The following is an 11,380-nucleotide window of genomic DNA, read 5'->3' as shown; positions in this document are numbered from 1 at the left end:
TTGTTACTGCTTCATAATATGAAAAAACCCTAACCTCTAATCAAGAAAATAGTATTTTCTTTTTTTATTCAATACTTACAAATTAATACATTTTCTTAAATCTGAATGCAATAGCAAACAATGCACGTATAAAAATATACACAATACAACTTTCAGACAGTGTTATATGATAACAAATTCAATTTGAAACTTCATCTAAAGTTTATTTTCGAGATGTCAAAATATTTGAAGATATTGTGGTTGCCCATACGCAGTTAATTTTACTGGCTCTCAGAGACATCTATCGTTGGCCCTCAACATTAAAACGTAATGTCTGCAAAACGATACATGGGAATGCCACCACTATGGGCAGAACACTTCTTAGGGAGTGGGTGAAATACGTGACAGCGCATGCATCACTGCGCACGTGCGCGCAACTGGCCCTGGGCATCCTTTCGTGTCATACATTAACGAATTCTTGGACGTTCGTGATTCCACCTCTCTATCCCGAAACATAGGGTGATACTACTCCTTACTATTCGTTCGTGGTCGAGTTACAAACTCACACAAACTTGTCACTGCGCATCGCGATTAGTCCGGAACCAGAAATCCCCATGAAGGGCGTAAAAGTTTGATATGCATTCAAGTTTAATGCGTCCATTTAAAGATATACGACTATAGAGGGGGCAGGAAAGTTAACTCGGTTTTAGACGATAATACCCTGATAAATCGTGTTTAGTAATGTTTGGAAATAAAAAAATGGCTATAACAAAACTTATTTCACATGCATTATCAGTCAAAAAATATACATTTTCTACCAAAAACGGAATAGTTAGATTTTCAGCTAATGAAATTAAGTTTCAACGAAAAAATTTAAATTCTACTAAAATTATGAATCTTCAACGAAAAATATTAATTTTCTAACGCGATAGTCAAATTTTCAACTAGATATAAAGCGAATTTCATATTAAAAAAAAAAGTTTGACCAGTAAATTCTTAGTAAAAAATCATTCTCTACCGATAATCAAGAATTTTTAACGAAATAGTTTAATTTTGGACTAAAAAATATAAGTTAAAAATAAATCAAAAATATTTACTAAATGATAAGTCTTTAATAAAAAATAAATTGTTGACACAACAGATGATTTATCAAATCAAAAAATAAGTTTTCGACCAAAAAGATCAATTTTAACCAACATTATGATTTTTTTTCACAAAAACATCAAATTTTAACTGAATCTTTAAAATCCTAACCAAAAAGATTGATTTTAAACAAAAATGATGAATCTTTCCCCCCAAAAATTATTATTTAAGCAAATTGCTAAATTTCTGCCTATTACGATAAATTTTCAACCAAGAAGATTATTTTTATGTCAAAAAGATGCATTTTCAGCAAAATAAATAAATTTTAAGCCACAGAAATATTTTTTTAACAAAAATGATTAATATTTTAACGAACCAAAAAGGCGATTTTTCAATGAAAATTCAACAAAAAAAAGACGCATTTTTAACTAAATATGTATATTTTGTGCAAAGGAGGCACGTTTCCCGTGTCAGTCCGTGAAGGTTGGTAGCATAGGCTCTAATGGGCGATTGCTAGAGTGGGGGATATTGCCGCACGTGGACGGCAAAGTCAACATGGCCGTTTGGTGCGCATGCGCTCTTGCGTCAAGAATATCCTTTGCAGAAAGTATCGTATGCACCATGGAGTCAAGCCCATTCTCGGCCAAGGACAAAAATGATGAAACACATTTAAAAAAAAACTAATTTTCAATGCATTTGAACTAAGAAAAGTAACTTCTAAAAACAAAATGGAATTTTTTTCTAACTATCTTTATTTTTATATGTCATACCGTTTAGATATTTTTATATTTCATGTTATCTTCTTCCTCATTTTATGCTTCAAAATTGTAAATTTATTTTAAAATTTGGTTTAAAACTTGCACGCTCTTCGTCACTTCCGGTTCCGGTTGAATCGTAGCTAATCAAAACAGTGGCAGCTTGTTACACTTCTCTACGTACATGATCTCTAGTTTGACGTAGATATCCTCTAAGGAGAGTTGTGTCTCAAACTACCACTTTTTTGATTGGCTATTATTAAACCGAAACCAGAAGTGACGAAAAGAGCGCGCCTCAAAATTAATTTTTTTTAACCTAAATTAATTTATTTGTTATTTGGTTGAAAATGTCATCTATTATTTAAAATTTACAATTTAAAAATTCAACTATTTAGTTAAAAATTCATATACATATTTAGTTAAAAATGCGTCTTTTTAGTGAAAGATTTATATTAACCATTAAAAATTCTTTGTTTGTTTGTTGAAAATAATTTCCAGAACTTAAAATTAACAAATTTAAGTTTTAGTTGATAACTAATATTTGTTGGTTAAATATGCAACTATTAGGTTAAAAATTCATGTGTTTTGTACAAAACTAATGTTCGTGGTTGAAAATTCATCCTTATGATCGAAAATTCGGCTTATTTTTTAATAGAAAATCAATTTTCTTAGTCTATTCCATTTTTGGTATAAAAGTTATCTTCTTTAGTTGTAAATTCAAATATTTGATTGAAAATTAATTTATTTTGTCAAAAGTCAATTTTTTGTATAAAATTAATCTTCGTAATGGAAAATTCATCTTTTTGGTTAAAAAATCGTCTTTCCGTTTTTGGCGCAATATTTATAGTTTTAATTGAAAATGTCTCTTTTTTATAGAAAATTGACCTTTCTAGTTGAAAATCCATACGATTTGTTAAATATTCGTCTTTTTTGCTGAAAAAATTAATTTTTTGGTTATGAGTTCAACCATTTGGTTGAAGTTTCATCTTTTTGTAATAAAATTCATCCCTTTTCGTTCAGTTTCATCTTTTTGGTCGAAAATTCACCTTTTTAACTGGCAAATCACCATTTTATCAGAAAATTTACTTTTATTTTATTAATTCATATTCTTTCGTTCGAATTTGAGATATTTCGTTGAAAATTCGACATTCTTGTTAAAAAATTTATCCTTTTGTTTGAAGATTCATAATTATAATCAAACGTTCTTTTTTTAAATTCAAATTTAATATTCTTAACTGCAAATTCAACTATTGTATTTTTGGTTTAAAAATTATATTTTTATTGGAAATTTCAGATCTTTTGTTAAAAATTCGTCTTTTTTGTTAAAATAAGTTTCTAAACGGCTTCAATCTAGAGAAGTTAGGTTGTTCAAGATTGTAAATTTAATTTTTAAAGTAAATGTTTTTTTCAATTTCTAGTTTCATCCTTTTGTGAATTACAAAATTACTAGTAAATGGCTGTGATGGTCAAGTAAAATGAAAAATAAATATTTGTTTGAAAATAATATTATGGCCACGTAGTAGTGGCGTTCCTTTGTTAGAAAGGTTAGCCTTTGAGCTATCTTTACCTTTGTTTACTAATATTAAGTCAAAGATAGATTATAAATGATAACTCTAAAAATTGACGTCAACTTGGATTGTTCAATAGGCTACACGGAGAGAATTTTGGTAGAGCTGGTCCCCCAACACGTACAATTTTCGCGCCAATTAAACGGTGAACAGCGCCACTTGTCTTTATTAGAACGGCTCCACTGATTCGGGAGATTCATTACCCAGAACAAGCCGAACCGTTTGATCAACAGTATAGTCGAGCCGTTCTAGGCACGCGGCGCTTGTGGCACGGTTCGGCGCCTGCGCAGCTTAGAAAAATACGAGTATAGCACACACATTTTGGAGTAGCTGATCTCCGTAGGTTCGGGGTAACCAATGCCCCAAATCTCTTGCGAGGACAGAGTATGCCTGCCGCAACAGTGTAGTGGAATAAAGGAGGCGTTTCCGAAATAGCTCATAAAAATCATACAGAACGCCTTGCTAGGGAAAAAAATGTCTGTGTTTCAAAGCAAAAGCAAGTCAGATGTGATTTTCGCGCAAAATGAGGGTCTGCAGCAAGAGACTGTTAACTCACGCATATTATTCAGAATTTTCGTCTGCGTTATCAGTAGATGCCTGCACGCATCCTGCACACTCCATAACTGGAGATTAAAATGTAATCTAAATAATTTGGAAACAACTGTCTTTAGACCAAACCTAAATGACTTAATCAAAAAATATTGCAAAGTATAAGAAGAATTTAAATTTTAATCAAGGAAAAATTGAAACCTATATTTTGAACACAAAAGAGTAGCAAAATACTTGGATGCTTACATTGACGACCGGCTAACATAAGAAATGTTGTTTACATGAAAATGGCACTGGCAAAAGGGGAAAAGGCCTATTTAAACGTCTGGTTTAATTTTTGATTCTTTCTTGCGTTATTGATTTTTTAAATATATTATATTTTTTTACTTTTAACAACAGTGACCGTCCGAACTGATGAAAGTGCAGCGAGGAACAGCTTCTCGCGAAAACTCTTTAAAAATTAATAGCATCGTTCAAGATTAACTTAACGTCCCTAAATTGAAGAAATAATGAAATATGCAATTTTTGAAATTTTATATTTTCAAAACGTATTCCCATCAGAAAAATCCGTGTGGGTCATAACCCTTATGCTAGAGTGTAAGAAAATTTCTTGTCTCATTTCCCTATTTTTTTTATCTTGTTATAAAATAAGCCAACATTTTTTTTTACAATTTAGAAAAAAAATTGAACTCATGACAGAATAACCTCTAAATATTGAAAAAACACGCATGGAAGAATCTTTAATTTCAAGTGGTAGTAAGCTACTCTGTCTAAAGTAATATCATTTTTTCATAATTTTTAGCCCCACTCATATTATTCATAATTCAAAAATTATTAGAATCTTCCGAAATTTCAAACCTAGGGTTATAAACGGATCTTTTATTTTGAGACCCCCTGAAGCAAGAACTCAACCTTGGTCTGTTGGATATAGCGCTTTGGTCTCATAAAAAAGATCTATTTTAGAGCGCAGTATGTGTATGTGTGTTTATAATCTGAACTTTCTACTTAATTAAGTATAGTTAAAGATTAAGTTTCTCAAAGCTCTGTAGGCTTTAAGGTACACATTCACATCGTGATACTCGCGCTACGCGCTCGATTTTTGATAAACATTTGTAAATTTATACAGAAGAACCTCAATTATCCGAGGTAATGTGCGGAGGAAATACCTCGGATAACACGGAAGAAGTACGATATTCGAAAGAGTTATCTATTTTTGATATATTTAAAATAGACAAATAAATATAAGTATTTAGCAAATAAAAATAAACAACTTGGGAATGTGAATTTATCTTTATGGTACAAAGCTTTGTAACTAACGTGGATCAAGGAAGTCGGTGATGGAGCACTGTTTCAATCTGCTTAATCATTTTTTAACTGAAATATTGCCTCGGATAACGCGGAACCTCGAATAATCGAAAGCCGCATAATCGAGATTCTACTGTATTTATTTTCGGAACTACCTTAAAATAAATAAAAAACCACAATCCTTCATTCATACCTTTTTCTCTATCTCGCGTCATTGTACTAAAAAGGAATTTTTGTTTTGATATAATTTATCTTGATGAAACAATATATGCTTCAAGCTTTCTTTTACATTGTTTACGCACCTCACATGTTTTTGAGTAGTAATGGAATTTTTAATTTTCTGCATACTACTTTAGATAAAAAAAAAATTACGAGTCCTATTAAAAAACAGTTACAAGAAATTTGATAGATTTTTTCAAAAGCTATAATTTCTCCTTAAGACTTTTTTTTGGTATTTTTCGTTGTTTGGTTTAAAATTTGAATGTTGTAGTATCAAATTTAGGACGATTCTAATACATTCTCAAGCATAAATTGATGATAACGTAATAAATTATAAAAAATCTGTAACTCTTTTTCCGGTAAACAGTTTTCATTTTTCAATCAAATCACAAAAGATATGATCATCTTGTAGGGCTTTTAAAAAGCAATTTTTTTGCATTTTTTTCTTATTGTGCGTTCTTTTGCTGAAAATTTTAATTTTTTAATTATTACATCAATCTTATAAACGCTTTAAGTCTCATAATTTGTATTCAAAATGGCTGGTTAACGAACTCATCCTTTCTTTCAGGACCTTAAAGAAGTGTGCCAAAGATCGATTTGATCCGTTCATATTTTTAAATAGTTATTTCTAATATTTTTGCATTCTCAGGAGAGAAGGTATTAGATTTGTGTAAAATTTACCCCCCCCCCCCCAGTTTTTGTCAAATGTCCACGTTTTAAGACCCGCTGAATCCGAAAAACAGGTTTTTACTAATATTTCTGTCTTTTCTGTATGTCTGCATGCTTGTCTGCCTGTGAGCACGATACCTTTGAAAGAATCATTTTATCAAATTGGCCTCTGGTAAACTTTTTTAGTGTCCTACACTGAAGGTCCAGTCTGTTAGCTGGTTATTTTGGACATAAAATTTAAAAAGTCAGCGTATTTTGAATATCTTTTAGACCACTTTTTTTGAAATTCAAAAATTTTCTGTACAGATGTTTATAGTATTCAACAAATTGAACAATTTATGCTAATGACGTTTTTCACAAAACCAAAAATTACCAGAGATGAAGTATTAATAAAATTCTAAAAAACACACGAAAATGAAGCTTTTAAGCCAAATAACGGACGATATGAAAGAAGCCAAGAGAAGAAAAAGTTTGGTTTTTAAATGCCCTACAAGATTATTATAACAAAATGTTAAATTTTCTTGAAAAATAAAAAACTCTAATTTTGAAAGCATATGAAATAATGGAAAAATTAAATTTTTTCATTGAACAATTTCACAATATTTCAAAAATTGTCAAATTTATAAATGCATTTTCCGAACCGAAGGGCCTACGACAAAGCCACCGAACGCGTCCTCGAGTTGCGGATAGAGGAACCGAAGGAATTAACCCCCAAGCGGAGGTGTGAAAACCGTGCCGAAAGCTGAATGACGCCTGGGTGAGGTGTCTAGAATGGTGACTCTGAGATACCGGGCGACCTATCCGAGTACGCAACCTTATCCTTGCATGCGGGGCTCTACAAGGATGGACGAACCCCTTTCCCTAGCTTCTCGTGGGAACAGCAATGACAACACAAAACATAGTTGTAGCAAGTGCGGTTCAAAACAACAAAACGCGCAGGGCTCACGACAATGGGTCGGCCAACAATGCCGACCACTCTAGAGCTGAGGGAGCCAATGGAAATATATTCAATGGAATGGATCGGCGGAATCTCGGGACCTTCAGGTGGACGAAGCGACTAAACACGACTTGCTAGAGTGCTACGATGCGAGTGTGGCCCCTGAACCAGGCTACATGGCAAGGCTGCATGTTCTGTGGTACGAGAAACACCCGGAGCTATCGCACTTTTCGCAGCAACGTCTGGGAAACCATTCCGAACTACTTCGAAAAAGGGGCTATGTAAGAAGAACGCCTACTCTACCACAGCTAGAACAAGCTGGCAACAGAGAAAGAGAGGCGACACTAAGACCAACTGCGGGTAGGTATCCAATAGAGGAAGAGCGACGCTTTATGACTCGGAGAAACATCAACACCAAGATTTCTCTCAAGCCTAAAGATCTGGCTGAAATGGATGACGAGCTTCGTGGACATTTTTCCAAAGAAACGGACCTCTGGTCTATCAGTTATTGTGTGTATAATGCAGCGAGAGCTTTGGCCGATGCGAACCGTAAAAGAAAACCAACGATAGATCATAATACCAAAAGACGAATGCATCAACTTGCCATAAAGATAGGCTGGGCAAGACAGTACGCATCCCGCATTCAGTGTGTGACTGACTACATCTCATCTGGCAGGAATTTTACCGCCAAGGTTCAAAAGTTCGCGTGCGAACTTCGGACCCGTTATCACACACTTAACAAGTCAAAGCTGCTGACCATCAGGCAGCATATTGCTGTGTAATGCCCTCATAACACCTGATCAAGAATGCCCACCCATCACTACCAAGGAGGTGAAAAAAGTATTAAGAGGGATGAAGAACTATTCCGCACCGGGACCAGATTGTATCAAAACCTTCTGATGGAAGAAGTTTCCTTCAACCCATCAGTATTTCGCCCGTATTTTCACCTCATATTTAGAGTCGAAAGAGCCGATTCCGGAGTGGTTGGTGGAAGGGCGCAGAATGCTCCTGCCGAAAATAGGCAATTTAGCTGAACCTAATAATTACCGGTCAATCACTTGTCTGAATACACTGTATAAGATATTCACAGCTATCCTAAATGATAGGATTGTTCGGGCAATTGAACCTGTGTGGCAAGAAATGTATGAGCAAAGATGCAGCATTCTACCAGCGTTACCTATCGATGGCCTGGATTGATTATCGGAAAGCTTTCGATTCGACCTCCCATGGACTTATCATCTGTCTTTTGGAAAGCTTAAAGATTCATCCGCAAATCGTTAGGTGCATAGAGAGATTGATGCCGCTTTGGAAAACCAAAATTACTATATTATCTGGAAGAAATCGTGTGACAACTAACAAGGTCACCTTTCAGAGAGGTGTCTCTCAGGGCGACACCATGAGCCCACTCCTCTTTTGCCTGACATTATTTCCACTACCTCTAGCACTTCGTCATTCCGACGGGTACATGTACGGCAAACCTGCAGATCGAAAGTACAAGATGACTCATGTATTTTGCATGGACGATCTTAAGATCTATGCTAAAAACAAAGAGCAATTACATCTTGCTCTAGGGATTGTCGAACGATATACTAAGGAAATTGAAATTGAATTTGGGTTAGACAAATGCGCCAAGGTTTATTTGAAGCGAGGAAAACTTAATGGCATCCCTGAAGATCTTTAGCTCGTTGATAGAAGCGCTATATAACAGCTTTGCGCTGGACAGACTTGTAAATACATGGGCGTGCCACAGAGCATTATTCAGGATGTAAGATATATAAAGGATAATCTCCGAAGCAGATACAAACGTCTCATCCGGCAGAATTGGTCTTCTGAACTGTTGGCGAAGAACAAAGTATCTGCAACGAACATGCTTGCCATCCCGTTAGTACTCTATTCATTTCGAATAGTTCCATGCACGAAGAACGAGCTCAGATCCCTTGATATCGGGACAAGAAACGTGATGCATATGAACAAAAGCATGCATCTTAAGTCTTCCGTTCCGCGACTGTACATCTCACGCCGTCAAGGTGGTCGTGGAATATTGAGTCTTGAATGTCTTCACAACAGGATTATTCTGTATACAGCACATAGAGTTGCAAATGGAAAAGACACTCTTCTTAAAATGGTCAGGAATCACGAAGAAGTGGTCAAAAGAGCGTTTCTTTACAAAGCAGCGGAGGAGGCTGCAGAAAAATTTGTACTTAACTTCAGTATTAGGGGTGAGCAAAATGCATCAAACCTTATCTATCTCGAGTACTCACTCTTGAAAGCCCGGATTAAGAAAACACAAGAGAAAAACTTGCGTGACCAGCTCCTCGAACATTTGGCTCACATACTATTTAGTTGTCCAACTCACGCGCGAACGACCTACATTCAAAGGCACAATGCGGCGCTAGGAGTGCTTTTTTACCATCTCTATCACTCTTACGGCATTTACCTTAATATCGCTCCTCGAAATGCTCCTAGGGAAATCGAGTCACTTGTCCAGAATGGGAACTGCCGCATATACTGGAACTTTATATTCTCGACAATTATTTTTGTTGCTCACTCGAGGCCTGACATGGCTCTTCTTGACTTCGAAAAGCGTACCATGGTCGTTATCGAATTTTCGGCACCAGCTCACAAAAACATCATAGCCAAGGAGAACGAAAATAAAGAGAGGTATCGAGACCTTAAAAGGGATTTGCAACGATTGTACCCGGAATATTCTGTTAAACTGATCGTCCTTATCATCGGCGATCTTGGAGGTGCCAAGTTTTTACTCGCTAATGGCCTAAAAAGCATCTCTATGTGTCAACAGTATGCTAGAACACTTGCGGGAAAAATGCAGATGGCGGAAGTTCTTGAATCGCTTCGTGTTCTTAGGGTGCACGAGACTTTTGCTGGATCGTCGTATGGATTCCGTTACAGACTGTAACCACCTATCTCACGGTCGTGAGACGTGGTTGCGGCTGAAGTTTTACTGCGATTTCGCTGGGAGCGGGTGCAATTTTTCAGATTAGCGCCCGCTCCCGGCGAAATCCTGCGGTTGTTCTTATGACAAATTTTTAATTATATATATATATATAATTCAGAAGTTAAAAAACGCTAATGTTGCTGAGTAGACCGTATGTGCAAAGTTTAAATCATTAAAGATATTCGAAATGAGCAAATTCACTTTATGGAAAAACGATTAAAGTTGCAATAAAAGTTTTAACAGCTACATTTTTTAAATAGAATTCCCATTGTTTTATAAACTGGTTAATGAAACTACATCTGTTTTAATACCAATTCACGCTATAAATTATAATAATATACATTTATGGGAATGATATAAAATTTCAGGAATAAACTAGTGTGCGAAACACGAGATACGTGATGCGAATGTGTTCGTTAAGGCTGAAAGAGCTTTAAAAAAAGAGAATTCACAATTACCAAATTAATGTTGTTGCTTCTTCCACCTTTAGTTTTAAAAAGTCTATGCACAAAGGTCGAGCGCGTAGTGCAAGGTAAATACATTATCGAGCGTGCAGCGCGAGTTTAATACATAATCGAGCGCGAAGCGTGAAAATCAACAGTTTTGTAATTTTGAATTTTTCCGGAGATCTAAGCGTTTTAAAAGCACGAAAAGAAACGTTTTCATGACAGCAAAATAATTAAATATTTCGTCGTTTCTAGCTGATGAAATGTTGCATTTTTCATAGTTTACTATTCAACGAAAAAGTGCGTATTTAATTCAATCCCAAAAAACAATTTTCACACAAATTAACCATTTGTAAATTAGACAAACGTTTTTTTTATTATTTTCTGATTTTTGACAATTGTTCCCTAACAACAACTGTACAAGGTGCCAAATTTGCCGCAACATTAGAGCTGATAGGAAGTTTTCTTTTGAATTTTTGTATAAGGAAAAAGAACAGAAGATATTTTAAACACGAGCTACAAAGGATAGAAGTAGTGGTCATTTGTCACTGTAGTAACTTGTAAAGAATAATATTGTTCGATACACGAGAACTCGCGGGCCGCAGCACTCATCCTCGCCATTGATTTTGTTCTTGCTCTACAAATTTTATTCTGCGAACCGCCCATTTGGCTTCTGGTATCGAAAAATTATATTTTGTAATGTATGTGTTCTTAATTATTATAAATAAATATTTCAAATTATTCCTCCTATTATGTTAGGTATTATGTTTAATAAGGGGGAGATACCTTTAGAATTTCCTAGAAATCGACTTTTTTCGTTCATATTTTGAATGTATAATATATAAAAATATACTGTAAAAAGGAAAAAGGAAAATATTAAATATTTATGGAGATATTGTCAAAAATGTCAGAGT

Source organism: Belonocnema kinseyi, chromosome 1 (genome assembly GCF_010883055.1).
Source record: "Belonocnema kinseyi isolate 2016_QV_RU_SX_M_011 chromosome 1, B_treatae_v1, whole genome shotgun sequence".
Classification (NCBI taxonomy): Eukaryota; Metazoa; Arthropoda; class Insecta; order Hymenoptera; family Cynipidae; genus Belonocnema; species Belonocnema kinseyi.
This window is presented reverse-complemented; position numbering follows the sequence as displayed.